Source organism: Equus asinus, chromosome 18 (assembly GCF_041296235.1).
Source record: "Equus asinus isolate D_3611 breed Donkey chromosome 18, EquAss-T2T_v2, whole genome shotgun sequence".
Taxonomy (NCBI): Eukaryota; Metazoa; Chordata; class Mammalia; order Perissodactyla; family Equidae; genus Equus; species Equus asinus.
Window position 1 is genome coordinate 19,939,617 of NC_091807.1, and position 19,270 is coordinate 19,958,886.

At 35.8% G+C, this 19,270-nt stretch overlaps 1 pseudogene; it reads left to right on the forward strand.

Annotated features, from left to right (window-relative positions):
• The window catches only part of LOC106826208 (protein downstream neighbor of Son pseudogene), a 98,466-nt pseudogene extending 79,432 nt beyond the window's left edge, over positions 1-19,034 (forward strand).
• The last annotated feature ends 236 nt before the right edge of the window (positions 19,035-19,270 follow it).

The following is a 19,270-nucleotide window of genomic DNA, read 5'->3' on the forward strand; positions in this document are numbered from 1 at the left end:
AAATCATCTGTGTTTTTTCAGATTCAAAAATGTATGACATAAGGGGTTAATTAACCTGCCCCTAACAATCCCTAAGTGGTAGAGTTGAATTTTAATTTAAGGATTTGCTTCAGCATTTATACTCTTAAACAGTAAATTGAACTCTCCTCACTAGAAGGTATTGTCTTAAAGCAAATAAGGAAACAAACATAATCTCAACAGTTTCTGTTTTTCCATTCTGTCAGCTGTTAAGTCTCATAGATACCTCTTTTCTGGAGAATTGTCCTCTGCTGAATGGAGCTGCCTCAAGAGGGAAGTTCCACGCCCATGAGCAGCCCGCAGCCAATGGCTACCTGATGTGGGTTACAAAGGCTGGACCAGACCCTCAGCAGGGGTAACTCTTTGGTACAGTTGATGCTCCAGAGGGGTCCCTCAGTGGATAGGGCCAAAGCTAGGCTTTATGTGATACCAAATCTTTGCTCAGCTCTGTCTTACTTTCCTGTTCTGGCCTACTTCCTCGCTGTAGGCACTTCCTGAAGAACCCTCTCCCAACAAACTTTATGCACTTGGATCTTTGTCTTAGGCTCTGCTTCTATGGAATCTGACCCAAAACATTTAAACTTCTCACATCACGTTTTCAAAATGTGGATACATAGAAATTTGAGACAATCATGAAAATAAATGAAGTTGACTGCAGATAATGTACTGGAGAATTGAGGCCCTTTCAGAGAGGCAGCTGTTCTGGAAGAACGCAGCCAGGTGTGAGTTTATCATCCAGGCTCAATTTTCCCAGATATCTATTTTTGAGAGATTCAGAAAATATTTAATTTATGTGAAAAATGTGATGATTAAATTTGACAAATCCTGTAATTAAAAAAGTTATATTATTTGAGATAAAATATGTTTATAATCTCATGGCATGCAGGATCCACTACCAGATTTCTGTATTTATAACTTTCTGTATTTCCTTCTTATAATCAGAAAATAAATTACAAAATCCAGACAATATTTTATATTTAAAGTCTCATCTGATCAGATTGGGTTTTTATGTAGCAACTGTTTATTTAAATCTCTCAGCATTTTTATCTACTCATTTATAGCATTATATGTATTAATAATACTTAATAATGATTTTAGAAATTAATTTAGTAATTAATAATATCATTTATACAAGAGAGATGAAACAGATACATTAACTAAATTTACTCTGGGGGTGACAATGGAAAAGTGGTGGATCAGACTATTAAAGATTACATTTAAACACTATTAAAGATTATGTTGCCTGTGATCAACAAAATTGATCAGTTTTTCTGTTCCACCTTGAAATGAAATGAAATTTATGAATGAAAGTATCAATTAGAAAGGTTCCTTAAAGGATATTGAACTGGTGTAGGACAACTTATACACTCATAGGAATAATCAGTTGGTCATAGGAACACCTAATAAATCTATTGACTGTTGAATTGAATTGACCAATTTAAATAGTGGATTAGGCTTCAAAGAAATACTTCTTTGAAGGCTGATCACAAAGCCCAGACTTAAGGGGAGAGATGTCAAAGAATATTAGAGCCAAGTTTGAAAACTAATATACACAACAGAAGTACACATATGCACGGTTTCCAAACTGAGTTTTCTGTTTTCTTCTCTTATGCTTAACTTTGTTCACCACAAATCATTTCAAAATTCATGTTTAACATGAGAGTTTCATATTTATGAATGTCCATAAAGCTGTTTCATAAAAATAACTGGTCGATAATGCAAAGATTTACATCAGAGACCATTAGGTTTGGGCGAATGAGCTGGCTGAGGAGGCCCTTGAGGAATTAGTGACAGACAGTAAGTCTGAATCAGAAAAAAAAAAAAGAAAATATAAGGTCTGCTAAAAAAATATAAAATAATCCATTAAATATTTATTAAATTAAAATAGAGAGAAAGAGCAGTGTTTCTCAAAAGTGATCCCTGAACCAGCAGCATTGACGTTACCTGGGAACTTCTTAGAAATCCAAATTCTTGCAACCCACCCCAAACTTATTGAAAATTAATCAGAGGGTGAGGCCCAGAAATTTGTTTTAATGCATCTTGCAAGTGATTCTGATCTACCCAAGAGTTTGAAAATCACTAACATATACAGTAAAATAGAGATTTTTGTGCATAGAACTCAGCATGACACTCAGCAAATTTTGCAAATTAGAAATTGTGTTTATTTTCGTTTAAATGATATCTTAACTTACAGATCATCAGGTCTACAGATATTTGTCCCTACTAAGCAATCTAAAAAGAACTAATACATAATTCAAAGGGAAACCATTAATTTCCTAAAATAGATTGATGATTGATATGTTAATCAAGGTTTTGTTATAAGAGCAGAAAACAGTCCAGGTATTTTAATAAAATGGGATTTATTGAGGAAATTTGTTGGTTTCAAAACAAGTGCAAAGGGGTGGGGAACAGATATCACGAGGAATCATAGAAGAAGATCTGGAAGTATAGAAGTCATGAGAAACTACCAGTGGTCCAGCTGCCTGCATCACTTAAAAAGGCAATTCACTACAGTTGTCCTGGAAGCTACTGCAAGCATCATTTCTTCCATCTGCCCAAGCCTTTAGCAATTTTTGAAGGTGTTGGAGAATAATAGCTTCTGCTTTTCTTCCAATTTCCAAATCTCACAAATGTGATTTGAATTTGGGATCCTGCAGTCAAGGGAGCCTGGGATACTAGATACACAAAAAGATATTAGAAGGCAATGGTAGGTTTTAACAAGAAAAGAAAGCATCCTACACAATCAGTTTGTCTCTCTAGATGCTCAGCTTTCAAACACATCCTTCTATACACGTTAAAGTATAGAAACGATAATAACCAAAAGTATCATGTTTCCACTTTATATGATACAAACATCATTGTGCAAAAGAACAGATAATTGCCCTTCTCCCCAAAAGGGAAGACACAAAATCTGTCAATCACTGGAGCCATCTCTGGGTGCCCCAAAGAATCTTCTGCTTTCCAAAAATATATCTCCTTCCCCCACAGCAGTCTCATTTCTTCATGATATTCAGGATCAATCACCACAGCCATTGGTTATGCTTCAGTGGTATAAGGAACCCCCAATGGCCAGATGGTATGAAGAGATCAAAATGGACAGGAAGTAGTATTAATCTCTAGTTCACTGGAATCATTGCTGTGTTCCACGGTGGAAGAGCTACTATCTTGGAGAAAACATTTAAATCATAGGAAGGCAAAAGTGGGGGAATAAGAATTAAGGAGAATTAAGGAAAATTAAGAGTGTAATTAAGGGTTGCAGTGAGAGAGCATTCTGCTTGCATCTGTTGGTTCTTATATCTGAGTTCTGACTTTGAAAAAAGTACTATATTTTAGACTCAAATTCCAAATGCATGGTCCTCTTATAGATTAGTGCCTAAACATGTAAGTGATTATTACCTGGTTAGCAATATAACTGATATGTCAATATTCTGTTACAACTCTTTCTAGATGATATGTATACAGAAAGACCACTAACCACCACAAGGTGTTGTTCATTGCCTCTTTTGCTGTACAATTATTGACTTGTCAAAAGCAATGTTGTGGGCCAGCCGGTGGCACAGCAGTTAAATGAGCACATTCCACTTCTCGGCGGCCTGGGGCTTGCCGGCCCGGATCCCAGGGGTGGACGTGGCACCACTTGGCACGCCATGCTGTGGTAGGCATCCCACACATAAAGTAGAGGAAGATGGGCATGGATGTTAGCTCAGGGCCAGGCTTCCTCAGCAATAAAGAGGAGGACTGGCAGTAGTTAGCTCAGGGCTAAACTTTCTCAAAAAAAAAGCAATGTTGTGTGAGGTAGCAAGAGAATGAATAAGATATTCACTAAATCCACATGTGACAATGTGGACAGAAGATCAGAAGCAAGGAAGGTAAGTCCATATTAAGATTAATTCACTTTTCTAATAAAGAAAAATATGCTCGCTTTGTCAATTTTGCAAGAGATGCAATGTAATCAACCAGCTACAAGGTAGCTAGTTTGTTCTCTCCTGGAGATATGGCATATTAGTGGCTCAGCACTGGTCTCTACCATTGACAGGGTACTCAGAAATGGTGACAGATATTGTGGCTAGATATGACTTAATGAACAAGTATGGTCTGGCTGAGAAAACAAGATAACAATTATACAAAGACTGAATATTTGGTTCTCCTGATTACCAAGATGCTCCTCTATAGTAGGTAAACTTTGGTGTACGTTCAAATAGGACACAAAATATGCTCGAAATACCTATGTTACTATTGACATAAAACTGTCACTAATCTCCAAGTCAACGAGTCCATGACCATACATCAAACAATTACTGGCTATAAATAAATGTATATTTTACCTCTGGTCATATTCTATACTAAGGAAGGCACGCACCAACATCTACTTTGACATTCTAATCATTGGGAGGATTTTTCCATTGTTTCCAACATAACCATATAAATACTGGGTTACCATGCGGCATCAGACCTCTTTAACTGGTACCAGAATCTTCCAGAAGACAAGATTGAAAAATGTTTTGTATTATTTTTCCTTAAATTTCTTTGGAAATATCCATAAGTCCAGAAGAGAGGTTTGGATGGAGAAATCTAAATATGTCATAAGCAGCTTCCATGCAGTTGAAGTCATTGTCAAAAATTATAAAAGGTCTGAGATTTTTAAAGTACTTGCAAGCCAACAAGTTAGGCTGCCATGGTTTCATGCATGCTGGTAGTTGACAAGAGATTCCTGAGTTTGACAGAGATGAAGAGAAGTTTACTCCTCATGGAAATGGTAGTAGCCAGATCATCAGCAATTTTTACCAACCTCCCAAGGCCAAATTTCCATAGGGCAAGGTAAAGAGAGTCCAATGACAACAGCAGCCGTGTTGTGTTTCATTATAAAAGAAGAACTTGAGCTTAGGAAACCTGGATCTTTTAAAATGGGCAGGAAACATGCCTTTCTTTGCTCTTGAAGAATATATTCTATTTACTATACTAGACAATAAATATACTTTCTTTTGCTGTGGAGAGATTAATTGAAATATACATGTATGACAAAATTGTATCTAGAATATACAGAAAACAATATGACTCAAGTAGACAAAGAGTTGAGTTAAAATATGGGCAAAAGTTTTGAAGAGACACTTCACTAAGTATACAGAAATATCTTATAAGCACATAAAAGTATGCTCATTACCTTTAATCATCAGGAAAATGCCAATTAAATTACAATAAGCTTCCACTACACCCAAAGGGTATATAATATTTAAGAGACTGAAAGTACCTATTCTTGGCAAGGATATGGGATGATTTTTTTCTTCACGCATTGCTGGTGGAATTGTAAAAATATACAACCACTTTGGAAAGACTTTGGGGTTTCTTATAAATATAATTTATTTTAGAGAATGAATTTTTAAAATTACTTTGCTGAGGTCACATTGGTTCATAACATTGTGTAAATTTCAAGTGTACATTATTATATTTCAGCTTCACGACCAGAAGTCTAGTTTTCCATCCACTACCATACATATTTCCCTGGCACATACAATTTTTTTTTTAATATACAAATCATCAATGCCACTCTCAGGTATTTATGTGGTACCTTACCTGTTTATCGTTTTTATCCTGTTACCAGAATGTAAGCACTGTAACAAATATTCAAATTAAATTTCTAAATCAGTGGCTTCCAACTCTGGCTGCATTAATATCTGGATATTTAACTGTTTATATCATTAAACCATATTGTTAATCATATATATATAATGTATTACAAATATAATATGTATATATGATACACATATTGTTAACAATATAATCAACTATCTGGACTTTTTTTTACATACCTTTACCATTTGTCATCACACACACACACATACTCACACACACAGGCCAGTACTTAAGCCTCACTCCAAATAGAATCAGAATCTGTAGGGCTGGGTCTGAGGATCACTGCACCAGATGAAGCAAAGCCCATAGGAGCTCAAAACTATGTCAGCCATTGTCACAAGTGTCAGGATTCCCAGTTGATTTAATTGTTTGAAGGAACAATTAAACAGCAATACAAACTCATTGAGGCATACTTTGTAAGTAAATCTTAAAATCATTGGTGCCAAATGTCTCCACGACCAAAGTCAGAAATTATTTCTATCAATAAAATATTAGAAATATTACAAATAAAGAAAACCAGTATATGATAATTGGGTTTGAAATCTAATTCCTTCATTGGCCAGCTGTGTATCTTTGAAAAACTTAATTATAAATTCCATACCACATGTAAAAAAACTGCCATCTAAGGACCATCTTGGAATTTCCATATAATCAGCATAAACCACTTGGAAGAGTACTTGGCACCTGAGCTTTCAATGTGTTAGGTATAATACTATTAGTACCTAGTATCAGTAGTAATATGTATATTTTTATCTTTGATTTTTATCTTCCTGCCAATATCAAGATAGTGTCTTGTAATGGATCTATAGTCATGGTATCTATTTTGTTTTTAGTTCTGATTCTTCCAGCTGATATTTTCCACAAGAGTAATTAAATTGATTTTGTATAAATATTTTTATTTTTTTTATTTTTCGTGAGGAAGATTGGCTCTGAGCTAACATCTGTTGCTGATCTTCCTCTTTTTTTTCTTTCTTTCCCCCAAACCCCAGTACTTAGTTGTATATCTTAGTTGTAGATCATTCTAGTTCCTCTATGTGGGTTGCCACCCACCACAGCATGGTTTGATGAACCATGTCCGTATGCCCGTGCCCAGGATCCGAACTGGCAAACCCCAGGCCACAGAAGCAGAGCTCGAGAACCCAACCACTTGGCCACAGGGCTAGCCTCCAATATTTTTATTTTTTAAATAAGATGGTGATATAGCCTGATAAAACAATGAGACCCTGTAGCCAGTTGAGAGAATTAAATAGGAGCTAACTGATGAAGATTTAATTATTAATATGTATTAACAAAGCCAAATTAACCAGGCTTTGTCTTGATATTACAAAATGAGAATGGTAGTTTTAATCTGTTTCCATGATTTTATCTTGTATTTACAGCATCTGTATTTCACAGTTGTTTCCAGCTGCATGACAGAGGCCTGAATTACATCTTCACTAAGTGATTTCCAGGTGTAAGGCTAAATGATTTCTGAAATATAAGTTCATGTATGTATGTGTGTGTGTTTGTATGAATGGCCAAAATTAGTTATTACATCACTGGCCAATTTTACTTAGCAACTGTACTTAACTGTACGTGAAAAGATATTAGATTTTTAACTTCAAAGCTATAGACAATCCAACTATGCAACTCTCATTAGAAACAGGGACCTGATAATTTTTCTCTCAACACTGTTTTTTTTTGGTATGTTAAGCTGTTCATTCATGTGGTTAGAACAATAAAAAAAAAATTAGTTGCAGTGGGTAAAATGTTTTTCAGACCATACATATCACCAACTTCCATTTGCCACTACTGACATTTAGATTATGAGCAGCAATTAAATTTCCAATTTGGTTTTTGCAGTCTAAGTTAAAATGATCTTTGATAATATAGAAGTGAGAAAATATTCTCTACCTTTTTTAGAGTCCACATCAGATAATGGTTAGACAAGCCACCAAATTTCCAAAAGCTAGTATTGTTACTTATTGTAGCCCGTATAAATATGTTTTTATACCTGTAGCATCACATGCAAAGATTTACACTGTTTTTCTTTTTAGTTATATATCTCCCAAATAATCTTGCATCATGACAATTGATATTTTTGTTGCTTCTGCCATATTTAACGTTGGTCCTGGATATCATGGAAAATACAAGGAATACCACAAACAAGTTAGAAATAGAGTTATTTGAGACCTTGTACCAATATCTTCAATATTAATTATTATGTGTCTGTAGGAACTATCTATTCAGAAGCAAGAGAAACTATACAGTTCATACAGTCTTACAGAATCTTTTAGAGTGAAAGAATGCCTGCTGCCCTCTTCAGTAATCTTCTACCACCTGATACAAATGGGTATCGATTCTTAGGTCGCATCTTTTTCCATGACTCCCAGCAATGTTTCCTTATGACATCAGAGCTAAATCCAGCATACACTTTTAGGCTATGGTATGGATGCTAGTCTGAAAGAGATGAAAACTCGCTGTAGAGATTCAGTCAGAAGTGTGATGTGTTCAAAAAGATATGTACATCCCTATGTTCATCGCAGCATTATTCACAATAGCCAAGACTTGGAAGCAACCTAAGTGCCCACCATAGATGAGTGGATAAAGAAGACGTGGTATTTATATACAGTGGAATGTCACTCAGCCATAAAAAAGACAAAATCATGCCATTTGTGACAACTTGAATGGACCTTGAGGATATTATCCTAAGTGAAATAAGTCAGATAGGGAAAGACAAATACCACATGATTTCACTCATATGTGAAAGATTAACAAACACATAGACATGGAGAAGAGATTGGTGGCTATGAGAGGGGACAGAGGTGGGGGGAAGGTAAGAGTGGTAAAGGGGCACATATAAATGGTGACGGATAGAAACTAGACTTTTGGTAGTAAACACTGGGCAGTCTATACAGAGCTGAAATATAATGATGTACAATGTAACATTTATACAATGTTATAAACCAGTGTGACCTCAATAAAATAATCTTTAAAAACTTGAAAAAACAATATATCAGTCAGAAGCCCATCGCAATGTTCTAGGTAAGAGGTAATGTGGTTAAGGTGATAACAACGGGAAGAGAAACTGTTTGGATTGAGATTATAAATATTCTAAGTTTTAGCCAAAAGAATTTGATTATGCTGGATATAGGATGAGAGCACAAGAGAAAGAGTCAAATCCAACTCAAAGTTTTTAGTCTAAAGGGTACATAAAATGAAGGGACACTGTGGGCAAAACTAATTTTTTGGAAAAAGTGAAAATCAAGAATTATGTTTGGTTATTTCAATTTGCAGATGCTAATTAGATTTCCAAGAGTGGAATTTCAGATGGCAGTTAAATATGTGAGGGTCAATATCTGGAGGAAAGTATGAGAGATTTTATGTATTTGGCGACTGAATTAACCCTCAAATCTCTGTGTCTTAACATAACAATGTTTCTTAATTCACAGTTCAGAATCTGTTGCAGACTCTCCAAGAAATGGACCGGGTGTTCTTGTCCCTGTCATTTTGTGATGCCATTGTCTTAAACACACGGCCTATGTAGCCATCACAAAGAGTAATAGAAAATATAGAATATCACGTGTAGGGGTCATTATTCCTATACCTGCAGAGTTCCATATACTTCTTCCCACATAATATTGACCAGCATGCAATCATCTGGCACTAAACTAATTTCAGAGGAAAGCTGAGAAAGGGGTTTATGCTGTCTTCTCACGAATAGCAAGTGACCAGTAAATACTCTGCATCTGACACATTCTATTAAGTAGAATGAAGGATCTCTTGACAGAATTGCACTTCATTGTGGGTAGATGGTTCTTATTTACTCTGTACAGAGAGATTTCTTTTGACACAGGTGATCTTGTGGGCAGAGTTATCTTGTGCCATAGAACACAATTAGGCAAGGCTATCTCATGCCATAAGAAGCCTTGGAAACGGAGTTGGGAAAAGTATCTTGTGCCATAACAAAGGGATAATTGGACGGGAATATCTTGTACCACAAGGGGGCTTTGGACAGAGGCAATTTGTTATAAATGCTTGTGTTTCCTTAATTGGGAGAATCAACTGTGTTGAATGTTGCTCACAGGCTAAGTAAGATGACTTCTGAGAAATGATCATTGGATTCAACATTTAGAGGTTAACTGTTCTTTGAGAAGAATGATGGAGACAAAAGCCTGTTCAGAGTGGATTCAGAAGAGAATAGAAATATTATAGCTGTAAAAATCAGCAGAGAAATGAGTCAATAGGCAAGAGGAGTCAATGAGTCAATAGCAGAAGATGTAGGGTCATCAGAGGGATTTGCTTTTTCTTCTTGTTTTTTCATGTATTGGCTTGTACAGTTACAGGACTGCTTCCATAAAGATGAAATAGTCAATCACAAAGAAGTAAACAGGAACAACTGCGTAAGTAATGTGATCAAATAATCAAACAAGCATTGGATCAAGTACACAAGAGCACCTGGCCTTACACAGGACAGTAGATGTCTCATCATTCCATCAAGAGGGGAGGAAGACAGCTAAGAATTCTGGTAGTTTTGCCTGTTTCATTTTGGATATATTTTTATCCAAAAACCTTTGGGATTCAAATACCGGAAAACTAGAGGGGATGCACTGGAACGTCATGAGTGCAAGTGGAGTGTGGGATACTGGGCACTATGAATGTTGTTATTACTGATAATGACAAAATCTAGGGTTTCACCATGGAATAATGGCTGAATAGACAAGAGGAAAAGATGTTTAGAGAGGAATTCAAGGATTTGAGGATGCATAATCTGTGTAGCTATATCAAACATAGCTTTATTTACTTTTATATTTCTCAGAGTAGATATCCTCCAACAAGATTCGAGTCTCTCATAAAAATAGACCAAAGTGATCAACTTGGACCCCTAAAGCATAAACTAGATATTGCAAAATCTTGCTTAACAACTTTAAAGAAAATATTCCTGTTGTTCTGTCTCAAAATAAAGATAGACAATTCAAATTTAGTTAAATGAAAACTAAAATTAAGCTTATTAAGTTTGACATCCTAATTATTTCTATTTATAATTAGTAATTACATGAAAATTAAATGTAAAAATTAATTCATTACTCTTGTCCTCAATGCATACACATCTATCAATCAGAAAGGCAAAAAGTGGTGCAATAAAAATTTTGCAAGAAGAAAATTTTAAACTGAATAGGATTAAAGACCAATGCCACATAAGTATGCCATTATAAAACATAATCTAATATAAAACAAAATTTTATTTTTTGAGGAATATTAGTTTGACCCAAAACCTCACATTTAATTAAATTACTAAGCCCCATTTTTATTTTTTATCAATTTTGATGATATAAATATATAGGTGCTTAAGTTTTTAACGAAAAACTTCAATGTCATATTTTAAACACCTTTAATAAAGAAGTAAATGTAATGTCAAATTAATACCAATTTATGACCTAATCTGTATAATTATTAAAACATAGCTCAGGAAATAATATGAAGACCTGAGCAAATAGAAGTCCAAAATTTTTTATATAATTGAGTCTTTCTTAAACTGCACTCCAAAATATAACAGGACAAAGGAAGAAAGAAGAGAGGAAGAGAAGGAGGAAGAGAGAGAGAGAGACTGAAAAAAAATACCCAAGAATATTTTTTCCAGTTCCAGGAGAAATGATGCTACAGTACAATATACACTTAAAATTGAAGGAACGAAAGCTCAGTTCACTGTGTTCCCGCAACTCTTCTTTCTGGAGTCCTGCCAAATGTCAGTATCAAGGTGGCTATTTACATATAGTGCCATAACATGGTGAGCTTAAAGGTTAAAGTCTGTATCGGAAAGAAGTTCGGTAAAAAGGCCACCCTTTAGAAATAGGAATGTCTTTTCACAAGTAATGTTAAATGGGGAATTAAGGCAATGACCCAAATATTAAAGTAAAACAAACTCTATGAATCTGAGAGAAAAATAGAACTTCAAGGCTTAAATCATCACAAATTACTGTCTACATTCATCAAATTAAAGGGGTGATTGCTCAGCAAGCACTTTAAATGGGCTACGTATCCTCCAACTGAAGTCATTTCCCTATGCAGACACTGATTTACTGACTTTTGTTTTGTTCTTTCCAAAATCTCAGTGATTCATTTCTTCTAATAATGCGTTAATTTTGATATCAATATAGGAACCAATTTTATAGTTAGTCTATACTAAGTAGTTGTGCTGATTTTAATTTTTTTGAAATGCATACATTATAAGGGTCAGACAAATAAACTTGTATTGCAGGTATAATAGGTACAAAGGTATAAATTGCATAATAAAATTTTATTCATTCGAGTTATCTAAAACATGTAAATTGGAAGCACATGACCCCTACAATGCTACATACCCATTTTTTCCTAAAGTCCTTTGAGACCAATGCTACAGGCTGGCCTAGTGGTGTAGTGGTTAAGTTTGTGTGCTCCACTGTGGTGGCCTGGGGTTCATGGGTTTAGAATCTAGGCACGGACCTAGCACCACTCATTAAGCCATGTTGTGATGGCATCTCACATAAAATAGAGGAAGATTGGCACAGATGTTAGCTCAGGGCCAATCTTCCTCACAAAAATAAATAAATGACTAAAACCAATGCTGTCGGAGACAACTAACTCAAGTATGCGACAACCATCAAAGGGCCCTAACAATTAACGTGCGCTGGTAGCCTGGACAACTTTCCGCTTCAAATTTTTTCCTTCCTTCCTTCCCTCTCCCTCCCTCCTCTCGCTCTCATTCTCTCTCTCTCATAGTTCTTGCTTTACTATAGGACAACAATGGAAATTAGGACATTGTAAAGGCTCTAAGAAACATTCACTAAAAATGGGATACTCTCTTGGAGTTTTGACTGTTTAAGCCTAACCTAAGTTATACAACTTTTTTTTTTAAAAAAAGGAAGTTCATATTTTAAATAAGATGACAATTTTAAAGTGAAATTTAAAAGAAAATATAACGAGAATACTACAAGAACTGAAGCATTGTAGAAGAAGAAAACAAATGAAAGATATCTTAACTATGTGAGCCTGAGTGTTGCCTGGGTATGCGGCACGAGTGCAGATAGGAACCAGAATGCCACACCTAGGAAGTGTTTGGAAAATGTCCTACAGGAGAGATTGTTACACTTGTAAGACTAATTGAGCATGTCTAGGAGATAAACTTCTTCCATCTCCCAATCTCTCCAAGGAAGCTTGAGCAACCGACAGTCACATTCCTCTGAAGGCATACAAAGTGGCACTGAGGGAAAAGGCATAACTAAACATATCCCCTGTTCCAGACAGTTGAATTAGAGAGAATGAGAGTCATAGAAATGCAAGACACTTTCGTTGTAGATTTGGCAGCATGATTAATACCAGCATTACGTAAGGGGTTTTGGTGACCTGTAGGGAACTGGGATGATGAAGTGAAGAAATGTAGGGGACAGGATAGGTCAAATCCAAGTACAATTTGTAATTCCCCCAACCTCAAACACTTGCCAAATGACACTTCCGGAAGCTTTGTTTGACCTTTAAGTTGAATCCCACTGCAGACTACAGGAACACATCATATACCTCTTGTTCTAGATAAAAGATGTCAACTGGACACTGTGGTAAGGGAACCCGGAGGAAGGTAAAAAAGATGAAAATTGAAAGTTTCTGGGTCAGTACCCTTTGTCTCTAAAATTATATTAATTTTGAATGTGAGTGTGAGAGGCTATGTATATTTGCTGTCAAGGATGGGAAAAATAATTTAAGTAGAATTAAAATAGCACTTGTGTGAGAGCAGCTCAGAGGCACATCGACTAATGACAAGTACACAAGCAAAAGTTTGAGTTGGAATGAATTACTGGAAATCACATGAGATCTGCCTAATTTGTTAGATAATGTTACATCCAGTCCTTGAATTGTTATCGGAAAAAATTAAATCCGTATGATTTAGCAGGGAATGGCAGCGTCTCTATAGGTCGGAGAGAATAGTGATTGACTATTTTTTTTCCCACTTATTAAGGTGCAATGTGGCCCCATGCCCCAATAGACTTCTACATTCCTACTATATATTCTTTCTGCAGCTCATTACTGGAAGAAGTAAATTTGGAACTGTCACACCAGTGGACGTATCAGGGTTCACACTGCAAGGCAACTTCTGTGTAGTTCCAGGAGGACTTAAGCGATGTATACAAGAGCCCTGGACTTGTCTGCAATCATTGTCATAGATCTGTGGATTTATGGATTAACTAAAAATCACGTCCAGAGCTCCTACCTCATAAGGGACTTTTAGATTGGGGAGGTTTGGGGAAATGTCTCTTGCCTTCATTTTCTATCTTGAATATCACTAGCCTTAAATTTTATGCAAATTATACACTTCGTAAGAGCAACTAGATGTTCAGAAATCATGCAAGCATATTCGATTTTACTATAACAGACAAGTTGCCCAAAATTGTGACGAGATACTAATTTTGATATTAGAGGTCACTTTACCAAATATGTAGATAATCTGACAATTATTTAACCAATATTAGGGTAACTGCTGAGATTTCCATGAGTGATTCTAAATTCACAGACTTAATAAATGGATAAAGTTGAACACTTGAGGTAAGGTGTTTTCTATCTCCAAAGTTATTCATATTCATACTGTATAGAGTGAAACTGAGGTTTAACAGGTAAAAGAATATTTACCCAAAAGACTCAGTCAGGAAAATACACATCATTTGATCATATCTGTTAAATCTTACTGCTCAAAAATTGGAATACGTCAAGCAACAAAGACAAACTTCTTTCTTTTCTAGGGGTCAGGGTTTAGTGGCTTGTTTGCATGTGATAAAAGGAGGAATAAACCAGTCTATCCAGCTATACTTAATTCAAATAGCGGTCGTGATCTGACTAATCCAAGGGAAATATAGGATATGCAAATTTTTTTCAATTGCTTCTTTGCTTGTTTTTCAATTGCTGTACGGCATACATGCAGACAGTATACAAACCTTATGTGTATGGTTTGGTGTTTGCTATATACCCGTGCAATCCCCCCACTTCCAACAAAAGATAGAACATTTTCAGCATTTCGGAATCCTGTCTCATGCTCCCTCTGTGGCACTATCAATTCCCATGGTAAATATAATGACTATTTTTATTTCTATCACCAGAAATTAGCTTTGCCTGATCTGGAATTTCTTACTTATTTTATTCCACATGGTATTTGTGAGATCCATCAATGTTTTGCATGTAGCTATTTTTTCTATTTATCCTATTTTTTTCTATTTCTATTTCTATTTGCCTCTATTTTTGTATTTCTATTTAGATTCAGTGCTCTCACTGCTGAGGTCCAGATTCATTTCCCAGTCAGGGGACCACACTGCCCATCTGTTGGTTGTCATACTATGTCAGCTATGTGTTGCTGTGATGCTGAAAGCTCTGCCACTGGTATTTCAAATGCCAGCAGAGTCACCCGTGGTGGACAGGTTTCAGCGGAACATCCAGACCTATGCAGACTAGAAAGAAACAGTCACCAATTTCCAAAAAAATTGGCCATGAAAACCCTATGAATAGCAATGGAGCATTGTCTGACACAGAGCTAGAAGATGAGAAGATGGCACAAAAAGACAGGGCTTGGTTCTGCTCTGCTGTACACAGGGTCACTAGGAGTCAAAATCAACACGTTGGTTTTAACTTACATTTTCTAAAGAATAATTACACTGAAAGCAAGTTTATGTTTATTGATCATTTAAATAGTACTTTTCTGTGAATTGTCTTTTTCTGTCTCGTTTTTATTATCTTTGTCTTTTTCTTTTGGACATTAGGATTTTTTTAATATATTTTTACACAGCATCGGATATATGTATTACCAAAAACTGCATGTGTTTTTCAGGAAGGGAATAACAATACCATTAATTGCTTTTTTATTCCTTTAATTGGGTATTTTCACTAACAGAAATTCTTAATTTGATTGTAATCCATTTGATTAATTATGTTTTTGTGGCTAATGCCTTTTACATTCTAATTAAGAAAACTTTACCCCAAGTTTATAAAGATATTCTTTATGTTTATTTTTACAAGCTTTATTTTATTACATTTCGGATTTTCTTTACCAAACATTTGGAATTAATTTTTGTGTACAGTGTGAATTAAGGGTAAAAGTTCATATTTTTCAGTCAAAGACAGTCAATACATCCAGCACAAATTATTGAAAAGATCATATTTTCCCCACTGAAATTAAGTAACTGTTGTAAATTAGGTGACTATAGTTGTGAACTCCTGTTTTTGGATTCTCTATTCTGTTCCATTGGTTAATTTGTCTATCCTTGAACCCATACTACATTGTTTTAATTATTATAGTTTCATTATTTGTCAGCAAGCCTGGTTGTGTAAATTCTGCAAATTTGTTTATGCTTACAATTATCATTCAGATTTTAGAATGTTTTTCACGTCTCAGCATTTTTTTTAGTTTCTATATTTTTATTGAACTGTTTTTTCTCCAGTAGACAGACAATACAGATTAAACTCCATTCAGAGTTGGTTTTAAACTTTGTTCAGACTGGTGGGTTTATTTTTCCCATTAAACCTAAGCTATAGTCCATTCAGGATGTGACCATCTTGTGTTTCTCTTGAACATCTGGGATATTTCTCAAGTTCCCTATGCCTTTGTGTGCTATGGATCCCGTCGTCTGTGTTACCAGTAGCTCATGGCTGCTGAAATTTTTGCTTAGCCTTCAGCCTCCTCATTACTTCTTTCTGCTGGAATTCTTGGTGTCTCACCTCGTATATGAGTAGTTTACATGTAAGCAAATATTTGAAGAGGGGTGAGCTAGCATAATTTGAGGTTAGTTTTATCAGTTTTCTCCTCTCCATGATTTTGTTTCTAGAATTAGCTTCTTTGGCTATCATGAACTCAAGTCTCAGTTTCCTCATTCCATTTCTCTCTTCTGTGTCTCAAGTTTCTCTCTTTTCTAGACTTTTCCATCATTACACAGACATATATTAATGTCCCTTATAATGAAATATATACACACAATCACATCTGCACACATAAACGCACTTATGCAAAATCGCTCTCTTTTTTCACATTTCACTACAAGTATTTATTCATTTCCTTATTTATTTCACCCAAATCTCTTTGAAAGGACTATGTTATTCTCTCCAGTTTATCACCTCCTTTCTCTTCATAACTCATTCCATTCTACACCGTTTCACTTAAATTGCTCTTATCAAGATCACTAATGACACTCCTATTGCCAAATTTCATGCTTGCTAGTCTGTCAACATCTTTATCAGCTTGTCAGCATCATTTGATGTAGTTTTCTATTTCCTCTATAACAAAACATTCTTCTTGTAGCTTCTGTCACTTTGATCTTATATATATCTTTAAAACATTTCTTTATCCCCTGGATGGGCAATTGACTTTAAAGATTAAAGAGTGAAAGGAGAGAGACATGTTAGGCAGCTATTAGAGTAATCTATAGGTGAGTGCAAATCCTTGGATATGAGTGCTAGAGAAGTATAGACAGATAAACATGCACAATGAAGACATATTTTCTGGGAGTGGCCCAGTGGCACAGCAGTTGAGTGTGCACATTCCACTTCGGAGGCCTGGGGTTTGCTGGTTTGGATCCCAGGTGCAGACTTGGCACCACTTGGCACGCCATGTGGTGGCAAGCGCCCCACATATAAAGTAGAGGAAGATGGGCATGGATGTTAGTTCACAGCCAGTGTTCCTCAGCAAAAAGAGGAGGACTGGCAGAAGTTAACTCAGGGCTAATCTCCCTCAAAAAAAAAATTTTTTTTCTAATTAGAATCAATAGAAACTAAAGGCAATATGGACTGGGGAGTGAAAAGGAATGATATATCAAAATGGCTTAATTTTTAGGTATGACAATTGGCTGAAATGGGTGCAATTTAACAAAAATGGGTGTTTGGGAAAGGAACAAATCTGGGGCAAAATAAATTTCTCGTTTAAGTGTATCAAGTAGGTGATTGAATATAGAAGACTCACGGATTTGAGATAAATTTGAAAGTCTTTGAAATACAATGTGAACCACAGGTAAGTACTTATAGAAAGAAAGTAGAAGGTAAAGAAAAGCGAAACAGGATTGAGTCCCTGCTTTTCTCAATATTTATAAACAGATCTCAGAGGGTGAAAGAGTTACTGAATTACTCTAGACTCCAGATGTATCATTCTCGGATCTGATATTCCATCCTCAGAAAGTACTGGGTTACCCGTGGACTGCAGTATTAAAACCTGACTCCTTTCACCTCTTCTCAACTTTATCTGAGAGATCATTTGAAAGCAAAGGGAAAGGCTCACGGTATTGTCCAGCATTGTAGGACAATAGAAGTTATTTTGCCTCAAAGTACACAGGATCTGAAACTCTTCCCTGAGCTCCGTTGTACATTCCAGCAGTGTCTTATCTATTGGCTCCACCCTGCCTTGCCTTGGCTACCACTGTTCCCCGATGTTGGAACTGATAGAAAAATAGCGGAAAAGACAAGTCCTTGGGCAAATGATGAAACTGTGCAACATATTTTAATGAATAACTCGTCTGTGAGCTTTAATTCTCTGTATAATCTGCTGAAGACAAAACTTTATCCCTAGTTCTACATTTATATCTATGAGCTTACTATCCTGTTCCATGCAGCAGGATTAGCAGGAAATGATATCCTCATGGCTGTCATATCTCCTACAATTAGAGGTGTAAGACAAGGTATGGAAAAATGAAAGTACTACATTTTCTCTACCTTTAATAAAAGAAAATCGTCATAAATAGAAGAAAGCCTCTGGACAAAGGGACAGGAGGAACGAGCAATCAGTGATGAAGATGATGAAGATGGAGAAGAAAGTTTTTCCTGGCTTAAAGAGATAGGTGTGCAAGACAAAATTTTAAAAAAAGCAGACATACTCTCTGTCAAGCTATGTAAAGAGAAACATGAATACAAAAGGATCACAGACCTGGGTCTGTTGTATTGGCGAATGGAATCCACGTCTTTGCTGTAAGAGTTTCATTGCTACCTTGGGTCCCTGACAGGACTTCCACCCACCTTCTTAATCCTTATGGCTTTCCAAGGTACCACAATGCAAATACTTAATGCATGCAGTATAAATGAGAAGACACTAACTCTTTCTGGATGGGAGATCAGTTAGTTTGGAGATTACGGGTCCTATTGTGCCTCATTTTCTACCTTCTGTGACTGGGCTATTCAAATACTCACACAGTAGGTTGTTTTCTGAAGGACTATATAGACATGAGCCAACCGCTTTATTTAATATCTGCCTGCCCATGGATAAAGTACTGGATAAGGAGACTGTTCATGAGGAGCTTGCTAATTATGGACTACACCCTAAGACTGTGGACCAATTGAGTCAAATACTATTACTGGGGAAATCATCTTTACGGTATGCGGAAATGAGTGACTACATTTATCGCTGGAGATCCTGAACACCAAAGCAAGCCTGAAAGGGAAAAAAACCTTCTAGCAAGGAAATTAAAGATTTTTATACCTTTGGTTTTAAAGTTCATTTTGGAAGCTAAACAAAGGGAAATATAAATATGTAAATTGTTTATAAACAGTAACTTTTTACATTAACTTTTATTACATGCACTAAGCAGTAGGATTAAGATTTTAAATCAACATTTTCTGTTTTTCCTATTAGATATTCACATATGAAGATAAC